Raw genomic sequence first — 8,981 nt, forward strand, 5'->3', positions numbered from 1 at the left:
GCTACAGCCACAGTGAGCAAGCCTGTTAACATGAGAGCGTTGTGGAGAGCAATGGGTCCGTCCCGCTTGCGTAACTGTTCCGGGGAAGCTGAGTCTGATCAACAGAGGCTTAAAAAAAAAAAAAAAAAAAAAAAATGGTTCTGGAAGAGGTGGTATCAGGAATTGGTGGGTACATATGAGGAAAAGGTGCTTGGTACATTGAGTGTGCCTCTTGTCTACAATTTAAAAGGTATTATGACAAATGGGTGCTATTTGATTTTTGGGGAAAAGACTAACTTCAAATTGTAATTTCAAAGCTAGAGGCGGGATAGACTTAACACCTACAAACAGTTAATCTGTCTCTCAGCTTGCACAACTGTGTAACTGCATTTGCTGCCAGTTGGTATGTGCTCATACATACAGGACATGCCTGGCTAGACATTTGTTTTTTGGCTTGCTGAAATTGTGCTTTGTAGTGCAAAATAAGGTTAGGAAGTGATTGACCCTGTAGGAGCAGGAAGTAGGAAGGAAACTATTGGAGAATACGTTTTTTTTTTTGTTTGTTTGTTTGTTTGTTTGTTTGTATGATGGGGCTTATATAGTCCTGATATTATTATTTATTTAAATAAAATAACCAATAATATCACTGCTCAGGCGAGCAAGTCTATGATTGCATAATAACGAATGCTCCAAGCTATTCACGGCCACTTGCTTGAACTTGAACAGTGCCTTCACTCTCACCAACACCACACCTCTGTCCTCAGGTTTCAGAAACCTGCTGAAGTGCTGGTTGCTGGCACCAGGCCCCTGTTACACCAACAATCACCTTCCCTTTCTACTTTCCATACTCCCTTAGACTCTGTTATGCTCTGTTAAGCTCTGTTATGCTGGCCGACTCTGTGTTCTCACCTCGGTCTGGGGGAAAGGTGATAGATCTTGCTATTCCTCCCTGGGAGTCTACAAGACTACAAACCTCTGCCAACGCTAATGCTTCCTTGTTATGACTTTCAGGTATGTTTTGCTAGAAGCCACTCTCCAAAAGTCCTTTCTCCCTACTGGAGATGAAAGCAAAATGAGAGATAAAAATAAACCAATAACCAATAAAGTAAAATAAAGCCAATAACAACAATAAAACAAAGACACTGAAAAGCAACACAGGTGTGTCAACAGAATCCATTTTACCTACTAATCGAAACAATTGATTTCTATCAGTCCACCTCAATGGACATGTCCAGGAAGCAGTTTGGGAGTCAAGTTGGGATCAGAGTTGAAGAGAAAGACTGAAAATCACTTCATGGAGTCTATTGAGGACACCTCAAGAGGAGGAACAGTTTGGATGGGCACAGAGGAGAGCTTCTCATCTTATAGTTCTCATGGATGAGGACAGGGATTTCATCTCTGTTTATTGAGATTTAGGAGGTAGATTTACAACTAAATATGTAATCCATTTACTTCAGAAAAAGAATTTAAACTATGTAAGTAAACATAGGGTAGAAAAAAAAACATAGGGTAGATATGTTGTCTTAAACAAATAGGAAGTGTGAAAATAACTATCTGAAAAAAATACTAAATAATAAAAACAAAATGGAATCAGATGCAATGTTATAGAATGAAAAACCCTTGTTATGAGGTGCAGAAAAATAAATATTTTAATGGTTGGGTCTTAAAAACAGTTGTGGCTTTTTTTTTTTTTTTTTTTTTTTGCTAAGAAGCTGCTATAAACATTTGTAGAAACAATATTTTGAACTTGAGATAATATTTAGCTAGTTACTATGATAAGATTATTTAAATTTTTGTGGGGTCATGATTTTCAAATGTTAACTCAGTTTTGTTTTCTAGACATGGAAATGCCAGCAGTTTGTTTTTCAAATGGAAATCACCCTATGTGGCATATTTTTTTTAACTCTTAATATAAACTTTATTTAAAGTATGATGCATTTAAGATAAAAATAGTATTTAAGTCTCTGCTATAAGCCAGTACATTTAGATCCAACTTATCAAACTCTGTGGTAGCTTAGATTACATAATAAAAACATTATATAATGGTTTTTTTATAAATTTATAAATAAATAAAATTCATTTCTTACTTTTTTATTTAATTTCCTATTGGGATTGAATTTGGTATCAGAGTTGACGAGAAAGACTAAAAATCACTGCATGAACTCTGCAGTGGACACAGCAGAGGGAGGAAGAGCCGGGATGGGGACAGAGGAGGCTTCTCAGCATGTAGACATGATCCTCAAAACAGTTCTCATCCATGAGGACAGAGGCTGTATCGAGTATCCAATTTTAAGGGAAGGTCTCCCTGTGCACCCCGGCCTTAAATTTATAATTCTCCTGTATCAGCCTCTGAGGACAATGCTAAGGTTACAAACCCACACCTGGCTTTGGGATTCTTAAAAAAAATAAAAGTTTAAAATCTAGAGACTTGGGAGACATACCTTGGTGGGCAAAGCGCTTGCCCTGCAAGTGTGAAGACCAGGGTTCGGATCCCCAGAACCCACATAAATGCTGGTTGGGAATGGCTGGCAGCCCACAGGTTATAATTCCAGCAATCAGATATCAGAGACAGGGGGATTCCCCCAGAGCAAGCTGGTTAGCTACACTAGTCATATTGGCAACTGAGAAACCCTGCCTCAAAATAGAGATAGAGAGTGATTGGAGAAGACTCCCAGTGCCAACCTCAGCCATCCACGTACATACGCATGTTCATCAGTGTCTACACACACACACACACACACACACACACACACACACACACACGTAAATGTAGATGCCTAGGTCAAAAATTATGTGTGGGGAAGCTGGAGAGATGGCTCAGTGGTTAAGAGCACTGACGGCTCTTCCAAAGGGCCCAGGATCAATTCTCAGCACCTACATGGCAGCTCAATACTGCCTAAGGCTTCAGTTCCAGGAGACCTGACATTCTCACACAGATGAACATGCAGGCAAAACATCAATGCACATAAAATAAAAAGTAAGTTTAAAACAATTATGTGTGATTATCACATTAGCTCTGAATTACCTGCTTCTGGGTTCCTTTTATGTAGAAATGCAGTAAGTTGGGATCTTGTTTAAATTGCTATTATTTCCTTTTTTTTTTTTTAATCACATGTAGCAGATCTAATTCTAGCTGGTACAGGCTCACAGGGACAGCATCTCATGTCTGCATCCACCCAGCCCCACCCCTTCCCTCTCAGTGCTGGCCATTGGCCACAGGCCTTCCCATGGGACACAAGTACCCTACAGCTGAGTCCCACCCCGAGCCTCTGAGATGCAGTCCTACAACGCTTCAAGTAGCATTGACTAGTTTTATAGTCGCTTGCCAAAACTCTGGGAGTTCCTCATTTTATGACCCCTAAGTGAAGCAAAGAGACCACCTGACTGTCATGCTGGAGATCATAGCTACATCACCCTGTGCACGGGGACATCAGACCTCACGGCCCCAAGAAGGTAGAACATGACTAGAGATGAGAACAAGATCCTGCCTCCTGCACAAAAGCCACTCTTTAAAGGGTAACAGTCTCTTCACTCCTATTCCACCAACCAAAGCCACTCCTGTGGCCTCATTAAGAAATAAAGGGGGCGGAGAAAATGTAATTTTTTAAGTTTATTTTTATTTCATGTGCATTGGTGGCTTGCCTGTAAGTATGTCTGTATGAGGGTATCAGAACCCCTGGAACTGAAGTTATAGACAGTTGTGATCTGCCTTGTAGGTGCTGGGAATTGAACCTGGGTCCTTTGTAAGAACAGTCAGTGCTGAGCCATCTGTCCAGCCCTAAGAAATGTAATTTTTTTTAAGTTAAGAAATACTATAAAGAATCTGGGTGTGGTAGCGCATGCCTTTAATCCCAGCACTCAGGAGGTAGAGGCAGGTGAGTACAAGACAAGCCTGGTCTTATAGTGAGGTTTAGGGCCATCGGGACTGCATAGGGAAACCCTGTCTCAAAACAAACAAAAACAAAATTACTATGAAGAATACAGGGATTGGTGGCATAGTTAACTATGATCAGCCATGGGTCCAAGTCTCAGCACTACCAAAAACAGAAGGGAAAAAATGTAGAGGCTAAAGGTTGTTGGTCATCTCTGAGATAAATCATGAGATTCAATGTATATATATATATTTACTTTAAAGCATTTTTCTTTGCCCCCCCTCTTGTGTGTGTTTCCTAACTTTCTACATTCTTGTTCCATCTTTTAATTGGGAATCTGCGTCTTTTCCCATCACCATCTACAAGCTCTACATGGACAGACATTGATCTCTTACTAAGGGAACTATACTTCCCTAGTTGGTGACTAGCTTCACATATATCTATAATTGGCTTTGACATATAGTATAAACATGACAATCAAGTTTTGTTCTGTTGCTTTAAACTATTTCTTGACATAGTTTCTCTCTATGTAGCCCAGGCTGTCCTGGAACTCTCTATGTAGAGCAGATTGGTCTCTAACTCAAGAGAGATCTGCCTGCCTCTGCCTCAAATTTGAGGCCAGCCTGGTCTAGATAGTGAGCTCCAGGACAGGCAGAGCAAATAGTGGGACATTGTCTCAAAAACCCAAAAGAAACCAAAAGAGAGAGACAGAGAGACAGAGAGACAGAGAGACAGAGAGGGGGAGGAAAAGGAGGAGGAGAAGAAGGAGGAAATCCATGAATAATTTCTATAAGCCTTTGATTACCTAAGCTCTTTGGCCAGCAGTACTTCTAACAAGGACTTCCAACCACCTAAGCCCCTGTTGTAATGTCCACACTTTAATGACTTTGCCGTGTGGAGCTGGTCAGTCTAGGCTCTGGTTTTTTCTCACAGTCAGACCACTTTGACAGAAACACAGTGTGAGAAAACACGACTAAAACAGTAAACTGCCCTGAAGTGGTTTCATGCCCGCCCCCTAAAACCTCCATCTTCCATTTAGTTTCCTGAGGTTCAGCTACAGTCAACTGAGGTCCAAAAATATTAAATGGAAAACTCCAGGTTAAAAAAAAAATCATAAATTTAAAATTGAAAGACATTTTGGAAACCATGATGAAATCTCTCTCTTCTACCTGGAGTGTGAGCCATTCTTGCAACCCACTTATTATCGCCGAGTAGCTCCCACAGTCAGCAGGTCAGCAAGGTACAGCTGCATCTGGTGCCACGTAACCTGTATTTTACTAAATAACGGCCTGAAGCATAAGAGTTGTGGTGCTAGTTGTGGTGCTTGAATATGTCAGGGAGAGGCTGTGAGATGCTTCAATTTTAAAAGGGTAAAAAGAAAAGTGAAAGCAATGTAAGGTTGCTAAGGTCCACAGCAAAAACAAATGTCAGTCTTCCAACTACGGAGGGGAAGAGGGAATGTTTCCCAGTTTTGCTGTTTCACCAACTGCACAAACTACAGTTGCCATCACCATTTGTGGTTAAGATAGGACTTAGAGCCTTCCTTGGAGGGTGTTAGAGCATGTCTTCTATAGACAAAGAGAGGTGATACTGTTATGCATTTGTGAGGATGTAGAAGCCATCTTTAACATTTCTAGGATTCTGCCAAGTGTCCTGTTCTCCTTCAGGGGCCAATTTTGTTCCCCTCTTTGCAGACACATGCTGGGAAACAGAGCTGTAGATAATCACAACTTCACACACCACCTTCCTGGGAAACTAACAGTATATTCTTGCCCCAGCACAAGTTGGAAATGACTTCTTGAATTTCTGAGCCTCAGAGTTAAGTACCCAACTGTCTGGTTTGGACTTGTATTAGTTACTTTTCTGTTACTGTGATTGAAAAACAAAAACAAACAAAAAACAAAAACAAAACCTAAAAATTAAATTTAAAGAAGAAATGGTTTCTTTTAGCCTAATAGTTCCAAAGGATAGAGTCTATCATGACAGAGAAACCATGGCGACAGGAGCAGGAATCTAGCTGATCACATTGTCATCCATACAAGAAACACAGACAACAGGAAGTGCAGCTAGGCTGTGCAACCCTCAAAGCCTTCCCTCAGTGCCATACTTCCTCCAGTAAGGTTCCACTTCCTAAAGGTTCAATAACCTCCCCAAACAGCACCAGTAATCTGGGGGCAAATTTCAGATACATGAGCCTGTGGGAGACATTTCTCATTCAAAGCACCACAGTACCTTCATCTACCTCCTGGAACCAGGGGTCATGGGAAAACCACCCTCTCCATGCCGAGGGCCCTCCACCCAGAGCCTTGTTCCAGCACTAATGTGGTGCCAGTGGGGTAGTCTGCCACCAGAGAGCCTGTGTGACACAGACACAGCTGCTGTGGAGTCTCTGAGAGGAGACCCTGTCTTTCTCCTCTCTTCAGACCCTTACCTGTAAGAGAAGGTCTTGAATCTGCTATGAACTAGGATAGTAGTTTAATTTGGAAATCATTACAGTATTGACTACAAAATATGGGTGATCATAAATTAATTCTCAATACCATACTATAGCTGATTATCTCAGCAAGATGTAGTCAAGTATCCACCCCTAGTTATTACACTGATTCAATTAAAAAAAACCCATTATTTTATTTTTTCACTCCATATTACAATCCTCCCTATTCCTGAAAATAATTTGAAACTGATTTCATGAGACATGAACCCATTATTTGATAATGAAAATAATTATATCAACTCCATATGTAAGTTTGTTTCTAGGTCCTCTTCCATTTTGTTGATTTTTTTTCTGCTTTTAAACTACAGCCATGTTGGCTGACTAGATGGCTCAGTGGTTAGAACCTGATGCCCTCTTCTGGCCTCTTTGAGCAAGTTCATGGACACACACACACACACACACACTACACTACACTACACCAAATGTGATGTGAACAGAAATATTTATTAAACCATTGTGTCTGAGAGTTGTTTGCCATAGCAATTGACAATCTTTCTAATAAACTTTCCAATCATAATTTTTAAATGCTGCTATCAAGAACAAAGGGGAGAGTCTGTCTACTGAGCAGCTTCTCTGTGTAGAGTGAGCTCTTCCTGACTCAAAACCTTAGTTTAGTTCACTTTTCCTGGTCTGCTTTGATGCCCTCCAGACTTTCACTATTATTTCTATTACAGAATACCCCAAATTATTGTCTCCCACTAACATTTGCTTAGGCTGTGTATATTTGGGAAAACACAAATTTAGAGTCACACTAAATTCTATTTCTGTCAATGATATGGTTGAGTTTTGCATGAGCTATTCTAAATCTCAGTTTTTTCTTCTGGAGTAATAATTCCCATCTTGGAGGATGTTGTGTGACATTTTCTGGGGAGAAATTTCTACTTACCAACAGAGAGGGCACAGACGACAGATTAAAGTAACAATTTTTAAAGATCTATGTTTTATTTGTGTGGGTGTTTTGCCTGCATGTACACCTGTGTAGCTCATATGTGTAGTGCCTGAGGAGTCCAGCAGAGGGTGTCAGATCCCCTGGAACTGGAGTTACAGACGGTTATGAGCTGATGTGTGGGTGCGGGGAACCAAATCAAAACGAGGGGTTGCTTTCAGGAGTGTGTGTGATCCAAAAGTTGCACCAAGGAAAGTCTCACTCTGGTGTGAATAACGGCTTTCCCATTGCTCTATAGATGGAGTCCCATCTCTTCGGTTAGCTTTCCACTACTACCTACTCTTATACTTACAAACTATATAACTTTTCTGTGTACTCTGACACCTCCTGAGACCATTGCATACCCCCGTAACAAAATCATATACACCTGGGAGGGGAGTGCAGGCCCAAGAGAGTGGCTGGAATCTCAGGGGAAGAGTCTGGTAACCCTGCCGGTGCCATCTTTCTGGGAAGGAAAGTCAACAGACACAACTTTGTTGAAAAGCGCTAGCAGGCAATGCAGCTCTTCTAAGATAATAAAGGCTGTTATCTTCAAAGGACAGTGTTCCACAGCAGAGGGGCTGTGAGGATTAATCAAAATAACACACATAAAATACCATGTACACAGTTCAACCATAATAAATTATGATTGTTGTCCTCATTATTGCTCTTAGTTTGAAAGGTAATTCTGTCTTTTCTCTCTCTTTGTCCCTCCTAAATTCTCTTGATCTCACTCTCCTTTCTTCCCTCTCTTCCTCACTGTGCTCTTTCACAATCCAGAATGTATGTCCACAGGAAGAAATTGGGCCCTAAATCAAGCTACAGTGTTGCCACCAAGTAAGCAATTCATATTCTACCCCATCTTGTGAGAATCAGACTTTTTACTCCTAGTGGTTAAAACCTGAAGTTTACTTCTTCCTTGCAATTCACTGACATTGTAAACCTCCTGAACTGTATTTGTCTTTACAAACCTTTGGGTATTGTACATGATCTCTTTTGTGATGTATTTCTTTGGAGGGAAACAATACAGGACTCACATCAGAGGGACCCCAATTCAAAAACTGGTTCTGCCTTAAATCCAGTCATCAATCTCTCAAGAAGACAATCATCTACCTGGAAACAGATGTTTGCAGCCTCTTCCTCCTGAGAGTCCTCCCCAATGATTTCCCATTGTCCCCATCACCTCTGTTCCTCCTTCCAGCTCTCTCACTGTTCTTCAGTCTGGATCTGCTCTAGCTTCATCAGGATGACCCCAGAAAATGAGCCACACTAAGATCTTTTCACCGGGATCAGAGTGTCTTCCCTGACCTGATCTCAGCTTCTGAACATGAGCTTGAAACTTCCGCAGGGGAATCTGGTACTTTCTCTGTATTAGCAATGCTTCCACCCTTAAATACAGTTCCTCATGTTGTGGTGACCCCCCCAGCCATAAAATAATTTTCATTGCTACTTCATAACTGTAATTGTTTAGCAATGATAATGTAAGTATCTGTGTTTTCTGATGGTCTTATGTGACCCCTGTGAAAGGGTCACTTGATCCCCAAAGGGGTCATGACCCAGAAGTTGAGAACCACTGCTCTAGAGGAATTGAACTGGTAGAATGTTTGTTGGGGTGTGGGGGATTTATTAGAGTGATTTACAGGCTACGGTCCAGCTAGTCTAACAATGGCTGTCTACCATTAGTAGTCCAAACTTCCCAGTTATTCAGTTC

The sequence above is a fragment of the Psammomys obesus genome, unplaced genomic scaffold (genome assembly GCF_907164565.1).
Source record: "Psammomys obesus unplaced genomic scaffold, mPsaObe1.curated_primary_1811, whole genome shotgun sequence".
NCBI lineage: Eukaryota > Metazoa > Chordata > Mammalia > Rodentia > Muridae > Psammomys > Psammomys obesus.